Source organism: Patiria miniata, unplaced genomic scaffold, assembly GCF_015706575.1.
Source record: "Patiria miniata isolate m_02_andy unplaced genomic scaffold, ASM1570657v1 HiC_scaffold_4, whole genome shotgun sequence".
NCBI lineage: Eukaryota > Metazoa > Echinodermata > Asteroidea > Valvatida > Asterinidae > Patiria > Patiria miniata.
Window position 1 is genome coordinate 4,675,443 of NW_024037071.1, and position 17,835 is coordinate 4,693,277.

Genomic DNA, 17,835 nt, shown 5'->3' on the forward strand with positions numbered 1-17,835 from the left:
TACATTCCATCTTGGCATCTTCACACAAAAAGAGAACACAGTGGTGTAATTTCTATGTCCATTATAAACGGTTTCAGTCACTAACTTGCAATTAAAAGCAATCATCGCATAGACAACATCAATTACACGTATTGATCGCTAAGTGTCTTGTTTTTCAGCCTTAAAAACTCCCATCGAGTAGTTAAACACTCAAATATTTGTCAACAATTCGGCCACTTAGGGAGGCCTATTAGAGAGGTCCCGTTATAAATAAGAGCGTCGGTCCATGCATGGTAGTCCCAAAATGGCAGAGCAAACATCAAAACCAATTTGCGAGCCGTTGCAACAATTTGCCCAGCAATGTTGAGCAGATGACTCCAGGGTTATTGCCACACTTAAAAATACATCGTCTGAAGTCTCCTAAATGTCATCCGGATATGACAGAAGATAAAAAGGGGTGATTAATTCATCAATGCAACGTCTTAATTTTGATGCTAATTGTTGTCAAATTCGTCGTCCGGATGCACTTAGCCTAGGTTTAATAAAGACCAGTCGATGCAGGGACTAAAACGATTGGTAAATGGCCTGAGGTATAATATCAAATTAATGAATGTGCTCTTGAATAACTAAAATAGTAAACTGAAATTAAACAATCTATTTACATTTGTTTCAACTCGTATACGCTCCACTTAAATGTAAATATAGGCCCTACCCAACATTTCTTTGTTTTAGTTTTGAAATTTAAAAGCTGCTGATAATTAACTCGGAGCAGCATTAAACTCGTTTGAGAAATGGACGTATTGGGATTGCTGTTTGTTGTTCATAATTAGGATCATGATTATGTAGCTCAAAACTGGATGAAGTTCTTCAAGTCATGACGTGACTTGACGTAAACGAGGAGCCGAAGAAGAGTTTTTTTTTAATACAGGAATGAGTAAATAGTGATTTTAATTAGTTATTACATACAATACGCCTGGTGCAATAAATTGCATTTTTGGGCTAGAATACAGGCAGTTATTTCCTCTCAGTGTTTGGTGTCCCTCAAATGAAAAAAAAAAAATATTTCAAGGCTTTTCTTGAAGTTGTCAAGAAAAAAGTCCACTTTGCAGGAAATTTCCGGTTAATTTATGAGTCGCTTTCACAAGTTTGATAAGAGAACTGGTCTATTTTTCTGAGAATCAGTACAAGACCATTTCCTGGAGTCCCTTCCTACATCCTGCGGACCACCGGGGTAGAAAGGAGCAAGCAACGGCGCGTGTAGCGCACGTGGCCGGCACGGAAGCGATAAGCCAGTTTTACGCCGTGCCACACGACCCCGCAGTTATAAGGCGGCACAATGGTGTAACTTTCCCCCGAGGGAATGGGCATCTTCGCGGGCCAGCTTGATTCATGAGCGCCCGCTGATGATCGCTGCAGCCCGTAGATTGTGCTGACAGTCCGATCGGCGGCCTTGACTGCCCATGTGATTTTGATTTATCTCAATAATGCACTCAACTTGTTTCGCTTGGGGGATTACTGAACTGCCCTCAATCTTCCATTGTTGATTGCAAAACTTAGATGTAAAGGGCCACGATAAAGATTTATCACTTTGGTGAGGTCCCCAAAGGATCAACCATAACGTCCATATAAATACATTGTAAAATCACTGCATATAAAGTCACTCTTTTTCGGCGTTGTAAGGAAAAGTCACTCTTTTTGGCATTGTAAGGAAGTATACCATTCAACAGAGTCTGGGTTTAGGCAAAACTAGTCTTTTCTCCAACATATCAATATGAACTATACAACTTCAACATGTTTATTTCCTATTCAGATGAAAATTTGTCCCACTTCAGTTTCGCTTAATATGTAACCATAGAGCAAGGACAACGGGCATTCATATTTCTAAAGGAATCAGGGATGGGTTTATCGTCTAAATAAAAAAAAATACGATTATTTCAAAAGATTGTCGCACTATATTTGGACCAAAATGTCTTCAAGATCTTTCTTTAATATACCAAATTATGGTATTCTGCGTTTAATCTACAACCATACTAGTGTTACTTCTTAGCAGAGAAACAATTTTACAATACAAGTTTAAAAAAAAACCAATCAAAGTGGGAAAGGTACGTACGTAGTAAAAGTAATATTTGGAATGCAGACCCAAGTCCCATTGATGATTACCTTTGTTGTACCGAAGAAAGGATGTAACTTGTAAGGCTATGGAGCGCCGGCAACTTCAGTCCCGGAAGTTGCTACGTGTGGATTTTGATACCGAGGGCGCCCTTTGTAGATAGGCCAAGGGTGAAGAGAGACTGCACTGTCAAACGTCAGTCACTCGCTTTTTGTGTGAAAGGTTAGCTACTTGTAACACGCACAAGTCTAATGCTAGTGGAGCCTCGTTTCTGTTCTAGTATGGCCGTTCTTTGCAAAGATTTCATTTTGGGATTAGGTTAAAGCATGCATGGTGCTAAGTGAGACGTCGACAGGCTGGCAATAATAACAACAGCGAATACTGTATAAACGATTACAAAACAGTATGGGGTAATATGGAATTATAGCAACAATAATAAGAGAAAGTATATAGACATGGAAATGATAATATTCTGAATCGATTTAATTAGTATAATTTTCTGGGTTCTTGGACCAGTATTACTAGGCTTATAGTCCCTTTTCCCTTCTCTTTCTCTCTTTTTTTCTGTCAAATTGTGATACACAAGATCGTCACTGCGTGCAGTCAGATCGTGGAGTTAAGGTCGCCGGGACCTGAAGATTTTCAACCGTTCAGCGCGGACTGACTAATCCACCGTACCGACGCGGGCTTGTGACATCCCCGAGCAGAACGCCGCTTGGCAAGCCCCGGCCCCACGCCGCTGAAAGACGGGGCGGCACTCGGTCTGCCAACCGCCCGTGGTGCTAGCGTTAAGCCTACCTCAAGCATAAAAAAGAACCTCCGTGGTTCAACTCTACCATTGCTCGTGTGACAGCTGATCTGTCCTAGATTCACTGATGCGGCACGGCATGAGTTAAGGGGCACAGACTAGGCCCCTCCATGGGGTACACAACGCACCCCTGAAAAAATACAAGGGCCTAAACCTATAACGGAAAATATTGGGGACTGGCTTTTTACACGAGTTGCCTTGTAACTTGTAAGTGGGCTGCCATTAACGGAATCGGTTAAAATATTTCAAGTTGTTTATAGTGCTCTCTGATATGATCTTCATCGTAGTAAATAATTAATTAAAAACTTCGCAGGGGTTTATTCGGATAAGGAAGAATATGCGAAAAAGTTAAATCTGTTCTAAAAAGCGGGAGATCAGACGAACAAATAAATGAAAATATAAATTGAAGTATAGTGTGCTCAGCAGAATTTGTAGCCGAATTTTCGGACAACTTGTTGCACATGCACTTGTCGAGCAATATGGGACGTCGCTTTGCATTATTTAGGTCTATTCCAATTAATTAGCCGTATTTCATTTAGTTTCTCGTGATTTCGGATAATTTTTTTGCAAGAAATTGCTGATCAGTAAGAAGGGAGATTTGCTGTCCACAATAAAATCAGTGTCTAATGCATGCAAGTTCCGGTTTTATTATATTTCTTTTGTATGAATCATATTCCGAGAAGAAAAAAAAAGTTGCGGTGAGGCATATGTAATGAATACGTCACTCACTTCAGTTGTCTCTCACACCTCTGATTCAGAGATGTTCTCTCAAAACTTTCCCGCAGAAGATTTTCGGCGGACGTGCAGTAATCTGTCTGCTTCAGCCCGGCATTACCACGGATAAACATGCCGTTTCCTGTGCGAAGATATGGAGAGATAGATTTTACTAATATTTGTTCAGCTTAATCATCGCGGAGGGAGAAAAAGTAGACAAAGCAGTACCCGCTCTTGCTTTTAAATTCAAACTTTTAACACAAAGTGCACAGTTTCCTCCTACAAGAAGCTCCACTTTAGTTGGTTTTTACAATGGACTCTCTGCCCCTGTTTGATTGTTTATTTCTTGGGCCATGAGAACATGACAATTATGGGCAACACATTAATGCATAATTTTAAATGCACCAGTTCAAGGGCTTACCGTATTTGGTCGAAAGAGGGCTGCACTGTCCAACGGCGGCTATTTGACTGGGTTTTTAAGCAGGCCTACAGCCAGCATTTTTGCCAGGACTGCCTCGCTTCCGTGGATTCAAACAATGAGCGCCCTCTAGCGGTTGCCAATCTCTTGACTCAGCGAGGCTGTGAGAGTTCGCATTACATCTGACAGCAACAAGTCTACCCACAATTACTTGTTAAATACGAGCACAAACACAAGTGGAGTAAGTGATATGGCTAATCACACGATCTGTCATATCGGCTTGACCATACTGACATTAATTTTGTGGCGGCGATTTCGTCTGAGGCCTGGGGTATACGGGTGGAAAGGGCCCCCCTCCCCCCATACACACACAAACGAGCCAATTTTTGATCCAATTAATCGTTAACGATATCAAGGAAGTCGTAATAAAATGTCCAGGATCGTCCCAGTTTTCTCTTTCTATCTTCAATGTGTGTGTCCTTGGCCTTGGCACTGACTTCCTGTAAACCATGAAGCACTTAAGGCTTATCCTGTCCGGCCCCATCGATAAAACCCATGCGATGAAATGAACAGCCTAGATCTGTATCCCGTCAAGGAAATACAATATTCAGACAGAAAAAAAGGTTGAAAAGTGCATTATGTGCGGGGATGCCTTTTGCGGTTCTCTCTTTCATTCTGTACTACCTTTGTCTTAATGAGAGTGCCAGTGCCAGTGCATTGGCAGTGCAACTCTTGCTGAAGGATATACTGGATTGTGGGATGGGATACGGATGTCCGAGTCCCTGTGAAATTTTTCTAGGAACAGAGGTTGTGAACACCAATATTCAGACCCCCCATAAAAAAAAAGAAAGTTCATGGAAATGTTGAAGCTTTCAAGAAGACACATATAGACGAATCACGTGATCACTGTTCACTCATGAGGCCCCCTTCAATGGTGGAACCATAGACCATCATCATGTTGCGGCCATCTTGATTTTCCCCCCATTCAAATCAACGTAACCAAAGCGAGGCTGAAAGGAAAATAGTCTGGTTCCTCTTTGCACAAAAACCATTATCATTCAGTACTGTTATTGGATACAGGGAACATGACTGAAATGGTGGCAGCGGACACGTGATCACTTTGATGACATCATGAGGCCCCCTTCGATGGTGGAACCATTGAGCACGCTATTATTGTACATGTAGTCACAAGCAACCGACATTTTGGTTGGTGACCCAGGACACAGTATCATCACTGCCATTTTCTAAGCGCGGAAAATATTGGCTCAGCTTAGGCCAAAAAAATTAAAAAATCGGTCTCTGGTCAGACCAAAGTTCCGGAATTGATGCGGCGACGCGTTTTATGTGTTTTTATTTTGCCTTTTTTTTTTTAAGCTTGGATTGTACAGACAAGGTGGGTACTATTTTTCTTTTGTTGTGTCCTCATATACATTGGGGACCTCCATATTTTGCCTTGGTGCCCTCCATCATTTGCCTTGGTGCAATTTCCCCATTCCTTGGTACAAAAATTTGAGGAGGTGCGGCAATAGAGGGCGCTGCTGTAGCTACCGCGGACAATTTGAAGAAAAAAAAGTTGACCCGCATGATTAAAATCGACGCGCGCGCTGACCAGAGACCGACTTATTTATTTTTTTTGGCCTTAAAAACACGCCACTAGCCAATGTGTCATGTCGTGTAAATTTATTTTCAACTGCTTCTCAGTTAATTGTCGCTCAGCACATTATTTTTAAGCACTAGATTATGCTTAACGATATCATGAAATTTTGCCCTGAAAGTTGTCTGCAAAAGGACAGCGATACATCGATCACGAGCATGACTGGGTATGGGGTCCCTATATAGCTGATAACCAGGATTGGAGGGAGCCCGCAGGGACCGTGTCCCGCGGGCCATAGCATTTGCAGATCAGCTCAAGAAAGTGACTGGGGGAAAAAGGATGATAGTGTAGAAATTGAAGAAATTTGACAGTAATCATCGCTTCAATCATGGCCTTGCATATGCCACAATGAATCAATGTCACAAACGAAACAATCGAGACATGTCATTGAAGTTCAAGGACATTTTCGGGATCGTGCCAGATTTTAAGGCTAGCTTGTAGGCCTTCTAAGAATAAAGAATGCCTTTTTTGACATTGCAGGTTTCCAAAATATTGTCTACAAAACTCTTCTGTTGTTTCCTTTTGCTAGTCCCAGAGGCTCGGCATAGTGCCCCTGTACTTATCTTACTGACTGAGTGACTGAGTAACTGATGACTGATGACTGACGACTGATGACTGACTGATTGACTAACTGACTGACTGGATGACGGTCACTTGTGACTTGGACCGGTTGAAGATTGGTGTAGAGAGCCGGGCGGCAGTGCGATCGTACAGGGTTACTCCGTAACGCTAAGGCCAAAAAAAAAAAATCCGGTTTCTGGTATGCGCGCGCGTCGCCGTAGCCATGCGCGTCGGCAAAATGAAAAAGGTTTTTTTTCAATGAAAGATGATGTCTCAAAACCGCCAAACTCACTGGTTTGACTGGAATCCTGCTGCTGCACAATTTTAACGTGTTTTTAGATTGGGTTATGGTCGAGAATAAGCTTAATGTGGCCTCTCTGGACTCCCATATATTTGCACTAAGTTTAGTCGGGCACCATTTGCAGTCATCAGCCGACATTTGAAGCAAAAAAATCAGGTAAAAAAAAAAAAAAAGCCGCGTCGCCGCACCACTTTTTGGGCAAGCTCAATACCAGAAACCGGAGACTTTTTTTGGCCTAATGAATAGAGTAAATCGTGCCAACTGTGAAAACCAGATACATGAAAAGACTTCCAGTGAAGCAATTGCATAGAATTATGTATGTCCTGGGACAAGCTTACATAGAGGTGCCGACTATTGTTTCTATACGGCCAGTGACATTCTGTAATTCGTCTGCAGCATGTACTGTTTAATATGAAGTGCCTGGTAATTTATTGAATAACTGAGTGTTTCTGATTGATTGACCAGTTAGTGTCATATTTTGATGGATGGCTGTAATGACTGATGTCCATGAGTCACGGGCTCACGGCGTTCAACTCCTGGAAAAGCCTTGAATGCTTGGTGCGTGCACTTGACGGGTTCCGACGGTCTGGACCTGATTTTAGAAAACATTTCTGGTTCCTCTCTGCTAGGATTAGATGCTGATTGGAAATGTATGTGGCAATGCTTTTAAGTTCAGCTTGATTGATGACAACGGCGAACCATTGCGAGTTCCAGCGAGAAAACTGGTCATCTGACATAAATAAATAGCGCTGTTCACATCTACGTCACAACCAGTTTCAGGAAGTTGATAAGTCGATATCTATGATTGGTTGGTTTATAGGAATGTATAACGTTGCATTGTAAATTTGGACCAATCTGTGTAGATTTAATATAGCGATAATTTTTTTTTTCGAATTAAGGCCTGCACACTCATGTATTGAAAGGTTGGCAATTTCGTCCATTTGTTTGCTGGAAAACAAACCAACCCACGATGAATTAATCAGGTGTTTGTAACAGACCCCTGCATTTATCACCGAGACTTGGTCATAAAAATAACAACTGGTCGATCCCCGATAATCTAATATCACGTTAGAATTGCAGTCATTTACGCGAAACCATGCTAACCATCCATGACATTTTTTGACATTGAAGACTGTTGGTCTGTTCCATGGTCTGATCTGATTTCAATCTCAGGTCGCCAAAGACTTAGGTTTGCGTGTTATCAATTTCTTCCTAAACTCACATGAGATGCTATCGATGCAGCCACATTTCTTAATTTCATGGACGGCAAAAAATGTCATTTCTGATACATCCATGGCAAATGGCGAGTGTCTGAATGATCCAGACAGAGATATTTTCACCTTGGCATTTGACCAAGCGGCAGTCAAAGGGTACACTCACCTGTTCCTCTGCATGATATCAGTGGAGCCGGCATAATCTCCCGAGAACCCTGACTTATTTACAGCGTCTTCTTAGAACCACAAAGTAGACATTTGATGAGCACTGGAAGTCGCCAATAGCTTGCTCGTACGGACAGGTGGTCAAAACGTTCAAAGATGGCTATTTTAAGATGTGCCGTCCATGCTCTTCAGAAAATACGGGTGTTTGGTCTCCTAACGAGCTTTCACTTCTTGCGTTTTATTTTAACAAAAATAAACAGCTTTCGTTCTGCGCTCACATTATCCGCTCTGCCAGTAAACTGACTCCCCAAACCCTACATTATCAATGCTGATTGGGAGGCGAGAACCAGTTCAAGAAGCCATTTCATAAAGAAAACCCCGCTATTTCATAAAAAAACCGGTTTTGTTCCTTCGATGTCTCATCCAATAGCGACTAACTTTTGTATTGCTAGCGAAACTAGAAAAAAGACGGATATAATAACCCTATATCTCATTTTGGTACTTGTTTTGTATTCCGGTGTTGGTGAAACGATTTGAAAATCTATAAACACACATCGAACTTTGTTTCTCTATTTCAAAGAGATTTTTGAGGTATTTTTTGCATAATTATTATAAAGGTGCTCATTAGATTTGGACTGTCAATCTTTTCATGACTTTATACTTGTGTCGTGATCGCCATGTGTGTAATTTTGGAGCTAGTGTGGGACCTGATATCTCCAAGTGAGTTTGTCGCAAACATTGTATGGGGCGCCAGTCATTTATTGACAGTTTGGCTCAAGATTCATCACTTGAAATGCGTAGCCTATGGACAAAACCGATGGCGATGAAAACCGACGCCGCATTAGATGTTATCAAACGGGGTTTTCTAAACGATTTTCCAATGGTGTAAGACATAATGTGGATTTCTAGTGATCCAGACCATGGAAATAAGGAAACAAATCTAACACTTTGGATTTTTCAAAACTAAATCTGGCCGGATGTGCACCTAAAACCCATGCACGAGGAAGTTTGTGAATGTCATCCTGTATTAATTGGACGATTCTCAGATACTCAGGGAACGACTTGCCGTACCGCCGTCCACCAAGAACGGAAAAGCTTTCTCACCAATTATGTCACCCTCGTAAAAAAAACACCCCAAGGCCATCAGTCAATAGTACTCTACAACTTGATAGAAGTCTCGAGATCTCACAATCTTCCGGACTTGGTCAAATATCCCCACACCATGGTGGGGATACGTGGTAGGGGCCTAACACTAACAGCTAGGTAAGAGAAGGGGAGTGGGGCGAGGGGGGGGGGGGGCAAATGTCCTAAGGCTCCGTTCCTGCGTCCCATACTCTCCTGGGACCATCCTCTATTTCGTCCAGTCAGCATTACGTGGAGGCCCAGTCCCTTAGCCCCCACGCGACTGCGACGTCCCTGTGTGTCATCGCGCGCAGCCAGCAGGAAATCCTTCATTCGGAAAAAGAAAACCCAACTATTGCTCAGTCCGGAAACATTGATAACGGCCCTTAATTGAAATATAGAGTTATTAAACGCGTTCTTGAGTGATGGCGGGCCGTGCTTGCCCGTGCGCCAAGCTGACGCCGACGGGTGTTACACGTTTGTGACAAGCGTGGCCACGTGTCAGACTCGTAAAAGGGGAAAAAACGGCTGAGCTGAGATAACAGTTTTGATGAGTTAAAAAAAACCCTCCGAATTATATGAAACTAAGTGTCTTCTGCCATTCGCTGTTTCTGTTTCCTCATGTATGGGCAATACAAGCCCTACTTGTAATTAGCCCTTGTTTGTGATTTGCTAAGTTCTTTCACAATTTATTTACATATATTTATACAGTGCATGTTTTAGGGAATAAATAATTAAACTCTGTGCCATTCGAATTCCACATTTGTTGGGGTTAACTTACTGCACATTAAAACACACCGCTGCAGAATGCAGATTTTGTTGTGCGTGTCTCGAACTCCAACAACCGACATAGTGCCGGTCTTACTTGAACACCGAACTTCCTTGTTTCGTAGCATAGGCTAACGTCGATGAAATTGTAATCCAAGTAAACGTACAATCGCTTTTAATTACTTAAAAAAAGTTCATCAACATCGTGGACGGACATTGGGGGCAGAGCAGCATAAACATGTGGGCCAGCGCTGTGGGTTTCTCGGCACATGTTTTCCTAGCCCCATGCATGTTCCGACGGACCGATTGATAGCTGAGTGGACGATTAATCTTGCTCTGTGTGCAATATCAATTGATCAATGCACTAAATGAAATCTTAGTATCTACATAGCAATACTTTTCACTTGTAGATGCCTTTGACGCCCTCCATTGGTGACATTGTAACAAGTGCGATGAGTGACATGCGTAAATGGAATGTTGATGAGTGCGTTGCTTTCAAAAAGTGCACGTGCAATTCTGTTGCTATCAACGACACCTGCCCCACCCATGTCCACTTCCCTTTTTTTCTCACGCAGCTCCTGTTGCATCATGGTCTCAAACTTAGAGTCACAGTATAAGAACTTTTCTGGGATAAAGTGTGGATACTATATCATGATGTACCGTCAGTATCTCAACCGTGTACTGAAATAATGTGTAGTGCTTGAGGTTGGCCCAACAGGCACCGTGACGAGGCACGCCTAGTAAAGCTGGTATACCAGAGCGACCAAATTGATATTTCATTGATTCCGAATGCCTATTTTACTTGGCGTTACGGGGTAATCCTATACGATGGCACTGCCCGAAGTGAGTCAATCAGTGAGTAAGACATGTGCAAAGTAAACACTAGGCCTGCTCTCTGGGACCTCAGTGCAATAATGTGAATATTACCATTTTCTCACCACCAACTTTCACGAGCGGAAACCCCACAGTGAATAGTCTCAACCTAGCCCCCTTAAAGGGAATATACAACATTTGCAAACATCGAAAAATAAAACTACCAAGTTTTTGCGAAATACCTTAATAGGATGTTGGTAAATGACAGTCTAAAGCATCCTGTAAAATTATGGCACATGGTATACTGTCATTTTTTCAGAAAAGTGGTATTTTTGTATCAATTTCCAACGCTGATCGGCCGATCAGCGTTGGAAACAACTGGCTTTTTTTTCAAATACTGGCCCCAATTGACCATTGCACTTGTTTGCAATCGATTACAAACCTATGAACGGGTACGAGCCAGCTAGACTGGTTCCCTGACCTTACAATTCCCCAATGTATGTAAACTGCTCTGTTTCTTCTTATATGGAGTCAGGGAACCAGACTACAGGAAAATGATCGTTTTTCTTGGTTTTTATAGCATTTTCGAACCCAAAACCTCCAAAAAGTCAGTGTAACTATATTTGCTTTATATTTCCAACCCCCAATTCCATCCATTTCTGAAAATTACAGCAAAAGCAAATGATGTATATTCCCTTTAACTATGCTTATGGTGGTTCAAATAAGTTTGCGTAAATAAACATATGAGAGAAACGTTCTTCTCGTTCTTATCTATCAGTTTAAAAAAACACACAAGTCTTACATCATTTTGTTCTCTTCTGGTTTGGGGAACCTGTTTACACGCACTCTTTCTATTAGTTAACCTTGAAGAAAGGAACGTGCCGTCTCCTCAAATAAAAAAAAACCTTCCCTCGTTGCTCACTTAAATGGGCCTTTTAATCAACGTCGACAGGACTAGATAAGGGCTAAGCAACAATAACTTCCTTAGAGCGCATAACAGGAAAGCGACCCATTAATACAGGGGCCTAGAGCGCGTCCTCTCTCTAGCGTCGAGTATACAGGCCGCGCTGCTGGCACAACAACATGCCCTGTGAATTACCGACAAGTACCGGGATCTAGTGTGAGCTCGTGCAAGGGAGCCAGCAGACGGCAATCTTATTTTTCTGCAGCCAAGTTTAGTCACATAGGCATGCATACACGTTATGAAAAGACCAAATTGCGTAATTTTTTGATGACTTTTGTAAGGTTTAAGAATTGGAGCATTGACTGAAGTGACTCCGTGGCCTAGTGGTCAGTATTGGTGGTTTTAACTTTTGAGGTATAGGCCTTCATACCTTACGCCAAATGTTTGAACTCCCAATGCGGTCCTTTTTGTGTGTGTTATTTCTCCCCAAATGCGAATTTTCCTTCTTTTTAATAGGCCTCATCGTATTTAATGAAGTCCTACTATTAATTGAAAGAATATCACTTTTTATATCCGACTCATGGCACTTGATTTTTTAAGGGAAGTAATGTCAGGGAATTGGTTATAACAAGTGACGCGTACGCATTTTAGTCAACGACTACAAGTGGTTAAAGAAAAAAAGGTGACTGCTGGCAGGGGAGCCCATGCTTTATTTTCTGGGTGTGTGGAGACCTTTCCTGGCGTGATGCTGCGTAGTGTCCAAACTGATGGAGTACTTCCTCATAACCGTTCGATTGCGGAACGCGTTATAACTAATCAGCTGAACATTAGAATGACGAGGGGAAATTGATGTAAAATAACAGCTTCGCCAATACAAAAGTTTACCTATCCCATCGTTTGCGGTGTCATTAATTCACGTCCGTAAAGTATACTGACGGAGCTGTCTGCAAAAAGACTATCAAAATTGCGCTAATTACGACAAACAATGTGACAGCCCTATTACCCTATTAAACAGCAAGTACAGGAAGCATCCATAAATAGGTCTAAAAACTTAGAAAATGACTTGGGCCCGTTTCAGAATTTGAGCCATTTTCCCGGGATATAAGGAGTTTTACCTCACCAGTACACAGCAACTTTTTGACCCACCACCACCAAGTTTCGTCCACATTTTGTGTTTTGATACCAATAAAGAAAATCCCGACTTCAATTCGATGATTTTAAGGCTGTTTATTTGCTGGTCATCTGAATAATGATTAAAAAAAAGTAATGCAATTTAGTGTTTAAATATTCCGAGCACGCTTTCAATGTAATCACGGAGGCCCCTTTCAATGGCGAAAGCATGATACAAGTTGTACAATAGCCGGCACAATACTTTCGCCATGGAAGGGGGCCTCCGCGAGAACGAGTGTAGCGTGCTCGAAATGGCAGTGGCCTTTCATACAATGGAGATGGGATTGTTGCGCCGTCAATGTGCACTTAGTCTGCGAAATTAAAGCCATGGTAGTGAATATCGTAGTTTCACAAACAAAACAAAAACAGACCATATGTGCGTTTTGTCTGAGCTTGGCGAGCCTGTGAGGCAATGACTCAACCATTTTCAGTAGACAGCAAGCCTGTTGGTTCATGCTATCAATTGCCCCTGTGTATTAGATCCTAGCGATCCTCTGATGAATTACACGAGGGTCTTGTGGGTACACCTGCCCGCGAGGGGGCAACTTATGCCGGGGTTCGTCAGGGAAAAAAGACGTTGAGGGTCGCATTATAGGATGATGTCATTTCCGCAGTTTTAATACCCCTCCGTCCAAATGAAGGAGAAAAAAAAGTAAAACAAAATCCTTCTTGTTGATTGATCACTTGGCACGTCAAAGCAAATGAGCGACTATCATCTGTGGGAGAAATTTTTGAGCCACAAATGTAAATTTTTCTGACAAAGTGTTTCACGCCCCTTTCCGTCGTCTGTGACTTGTTCCGGCTGGGGTTTTGAGGACAACGAGTGTGTTTGTTTGTAATTGGTAACCGGTCAATTTTTGAAAGAAAACTAGGGAAGATTTGTAATGCAGGCCCCATACCAGTCTAAGTCAAAAGTGACAGTCATGGGGCAAGTTCGCGCAAGGACTATAGTTAACCATTGGTCGACTAACGCTTGCCCGAACTCTGTCTAGTCGACGATGGTTGACTACGCTAGTCGACTATTTGGAACCAGCCTACTGGGGTTGGTTGCTTCGCTGGTAACCATAGCCGCGCGCGTTCATAACGTACAGCAGGGAGCCAGGATCCAGACGTTTTGCAATGACATTTTGACCAGCGTTCGACTAGAGACGTTCGCACTTTGCTATCAGTGCGCAGGCGTAAGGTACGTCACAAATCAACCACTAGTCGACTAATGGTCCTTGCCCGAACTTGGCCATGATTGACAATTTTGATGGGTTGACCATTGACTTTTTGAGATTTTCTAACCCAAAGAACACCACCCCTAAAACGAATGATGTTTCCCTAACTGGAAAAGTAGCCATTTTGAACAAGGATTCCTCCACAACATGGCTAAATAGCGCCACTTTCGGACCCAATTGCAGTCACAATACTCAGAATTGGAAGCTCCAAGTCCAGGCCAGAGGTGGTACAGTCCCACATGATTGTCTTCAATTTCCCAATTCCATGGCTCTCAGAACTCTCTATAATATAGAATAATTTGAGTGTATAAGTTTTATTCATGAGCTCGGCGGACGGATTTTTTGACCTATTTACTTGGGTGATGCCTTACGGGTAATCTTATATGGTAACTAACACTGCCTGGTATCGTGGTCAGTCAGTCCATAAGAATGGAAGAAAGATGACCATATAAGATTCTCACCTTTACACCTCGCAACTGACGCGTGTAGAGAGAAAACAGTGATCATACATTTATCTATTCATTAAAAAGTGGTAAAACTGGAGTGTCCTATATTAATAACCTTAAACTGAGCAAAAGTGCAACATCAAAAATCGTATGTTGTAACAAGCGCTATGTTTAGACTGGTGACTCATTGCTAATTTAGTAGTAGTTACTAGAGCATTGCGTGATTTGAGCTGATTTTCATCTACGTATAATTTAGTCAAGCCATAACCAGGCATTCCCAAAAAAATATACAACTGGTCATTTATTTTGTTAATTTTGGACACCTTGATCCACCCCTCCCCCACCCATGATCCCAAACTTGTGTGTGTTTACCCTCCTATGAAAACCCCACACTTCGCCACTTGAACAACCGTCAATTGGTGCAGCGATAAGACGGGTCATTTATTTCGCGGGTGAGATGGCGGTTTGGAGGGCCCGGGCGCCGTGTGGGACGCCAGCCGCTACGGCGTAAAGAATAGCTCCGTCTGGCCCAGCTAGGCCTATCTAAACCCCATCATCAACTCGCTTGGCTGGTTATAGGCTTGAAGCTTATTGGAGCATGGTAGCTGATAGACCCAAAACCAGAGGTTATCACTATCAGGTAGACATAACGGCTCTGCTGCACGTCAAAGCTCAACATCACTTCAATTAGGAGCTGTATCAATCTAATTGTACTATTAGTTATCAATTATCAGCCGATTTTCACAGACTTGAAACACACCATGGGCGGTGCAAGTGCATGTATTTGTCACATTAGCAAATAAATGTCAGTATAATCGTTGTAGCGAAAACATGCATAGTCATTCATATAAATTCAGGAAAAAAAAGTGTTGCCTTAATATCAATAAACAAGAAAAGAGTATTATAGTGTAATATTAAAAAAGGACACGAAATCAATAATCGAGCAAAAGGGCTACCAATAAGTAACAAATCAAAGAAAAAGGAAACGGCAGTCACCAGAGACAAAGAAAACAACAGCAACATGCGCTTCAAGATAAGGAGGGTACATGGACACGCCCCTCTCTCCCTCCCCCTGTCCCCAGTTGATGTCATGTGATCCCTTTGTGTCCCTTTCCAAGCACGGTATATCACTGTATACAAATTTGCAGAGGCCCCCTCCAATGGTGAAAGCAAGTGCCCAATGATAGACAATCTGAACAATATGCTTACGCCATTTAAAGGGGGTCTAAATGAGTGCTCATTGTACTTGGATTGGTCAAAATAGATGCGTAACAACATGCAATATACAATGATGCAAAAACACACAACTCGGCTTCTTGACAAACGATTCCAACGCATCAGACGGAGATACGGGAGTGGGGGTATCAGGTGTGGATGGGAACACCCAGCTATATTTTATTCCATCGGTGTCCCCACGTAAATTAGTAAAGACCCTCGGTTCCCCCTTGGTAATTATACCCACACCCGTACCACTCTATCGTTCCACAATGCACCTTCATCATGATCTCTAACCCACATTTTCAGATGTAAAAACAGCGTTGCTGAATTCTTTTTTCTATTCTGAAACTTTGACGACCTGTGCATGTGACTTATCACACTGTGTGCATGTACTTTTCCAATCTTTTGCGTATAACCAAAAAAAAAAAAAAAAAAACCAGAAAAAAGAAAGGAAATAAAAGAAACTAGAACGAGGCGCACTTTGGCCGCTTTTCCCACACATCTCTCTGATCATATCTGATCATATCCTAGTTATTCCAACAAATGCTCGATATCCACTGTGTATCAAAATCTCTTTTTTTTTGCAGTCAGTTAAATACACGTTCTAGTTTTTGGAGTGGTTTTTGGCGACAATGGGTACTTGTGGTTATGAACGGGGTAATCAGCTGGCAAAACATTGTCAATTGGGTAGAGCAAAGACCATTTTGATAAGATCGGGACCCGCGAAGCCCATCCTTTATTTGGCTGAAAACTGCAGGATTTCCCGAATACATGTGTCTGTGGTGTTTTCTTTCACAATAAGTCAAAAAATCCATTTCCATCTTTTTATAAATATTGTTAATTCGTTTGACTTGGTATCTGAATCTTTGAATGATAGAGAAACCCGCAATTATATAGATGAGCTAAAAGGGCCCATGCAATGTAATTACACATGTGTATTTTAATGCAGTCCTTGAAAATGCACCTTTGTGTCTCATTAAACCATATTTTCAATTTATATTTTGCCATTTCAAGGGTTGTTTGTGCTCATGTAAATTTCCATATTCATGAGCAAAAGTGTGATGTCATTTCAGGCATACACCTCAATGTTACAGTTCAAGTTTCAGCACCAAAAGTTGCCAGAATTTTGAATAGTTGCTGTCGTAATGTTTTCTGTTCTTTGGTGATTCGCTGCTGTGTCAGTACAGGGCAGTAAGCCAATGAGCAAACTTTTCTCACAGATGTTTTCAATGAGCACATTTTTGGGTTCACGATTTGAACAGAAAACCCCTTAATTGAACATTGTCTTCCTAAAATGACAATTTTAAATGTTTCAAGAAATGCACTTTTTTATAGTAAAGAAGTGCACCTTTTTTTTTAGAACAGGAATCGTTTTAAACAAAACGAAACGACAACTTTCATGCTGATCTCGATAATAATTGTACAAGTAAGCCTATTGGTCATTTCAGTGGACGCTGACCTTTTTAATCCAACCGTTCCAGTAATGAGCAACAACTGTTGGGGTCTGTTCTCATCAGAATCCCAGTGAACAGTCATTTCAAGTTCACTATGGTATACCCAGTTCCACAGGTGCATGCAGGCAGGTGCTATGTAATTTCCACGAAGTTTGAGTCACCAAAGGCCGAGGTCAGATTATTATAAGAAATAAGCACAGCTGTTTAAGCATTAAACCAAGACGTTGTGCTCTCTTGGCGTTCACGAATTCTTGGCTTCGTCTCTGTATTGGCTTCAGACTCAAGCTTCACTATTCCCTTCCCCTCCCTGAATTGACAGACTCCAGGACAATAGTAGTCCATTTTCTGCTACGGACACCAATTTCTATCACAAAAGGCGAATGTTTCGGGCATTTCCATTGGATTTGAACATATCATTGTTGTTAAGGACTTTGGGTTGGAGAGGGAGACGAAGTTGGAGACGAAACCAGGGTTTCGTAAACCCCAATAACACGATATCCATGGTGATGGCGGGTTTACGAATCCTAGTCTGAGTATCACCTGTTGTCGAACGGAACCAACGTCTGATATATCTGACCAAAGCACACTTTATGCGACCCCGCACGACAGGCAATCGGAGTTGACTTTAGATATTCTGACGTCATTTCGATCAGAAATATGGACTAAGATGTTGATTGGTCGAGTTTGCTGACGCAGTCTTGTTTTGCATAATTAATCGCCAAATCGGCCTGCATTTTATAGACCCTTGCAATGCTGTGCAAGGGCCGGGATATTTCACTTAGACTAACGAAACCCT